This window comes from Penaeus monodon, chromosome 25 (assembly GCF_015228065.2).
Source record: "Penaeus monodon isolate SGIC_2016 chromosome 25, NSTDA_Pmon_1, whole genome shotgun sequence".
Taxonomy (NCBI): domain Eukaryota; kingdom Metazoa; phylum Arthropoda; class Malacostraca; order Decapoda; family Penaeidae; genus Penaeus; species Penaeus monodon.
Window position 1 is genome coordinate 39,972,083 of NC_051410.1, and position 563 is coordinate 39,972,645.

Consider the following 563-nt stretch of genomic DNA (forward strand, 5'->3'; position numbering starts at 1 on the left):
TTAAAATTTTGTAGGCCAAAAAAAAAGGATTTATGCATAATCATGTATTTTATGAATTAGAGCATTTAGTCCATTTGTTATTTGTTAAAACAGTGGTCACTTTTTTTTGGCTGTTTTGTTTGGTCCTTCTTTGCCAAGAAAGGGGTAAGCTTAGTCTTTGTTAACACTAACTATTTCTCCTTTTTTTTATCGTGTCTCCTTTATGTGTTTGCTTTTCACTCCAAATGCAGGATTTTCAGCTTTAAACGAGTCGCGCTGAAGCTGGTCGCCGTGACGAAGCAGCCGGGACAGCCTGAGAAGCGCCGGGACCTGGTAAGCCATGACGGAGAAGCTCTCGGCCCTCGCCAGCGACGTCGCCCAAGAAGAGGGAAGCCGAGGCCAGTCGTCCGCGCCTCAGCGGGGCTGTCGCTGCTGCCGGCGTCCCTGCTCCTGCAGAAGAGCTTTGGGCTTATTGCCTCTGAGGTGAGGTCTATGTGTGTGCAGTTCCTACTTTTAGAATTTTCATGCTGAATGTTTGAATTTATTGGTATGAAGAGTAATCACTATGAGAGCTTAAGACAATA

At 45.3% G+C, this 563-nt stretch overlaps 1 pseudogene; it reads left to right on the top strand.

The window, feature by feature from the left end:
• LOC119589407 overlaps nt 1-563 on the top strand; it is a 6,025-nt pseudogene that overhangs the window by 2,943 nt on the left and 2,519 nt on the right.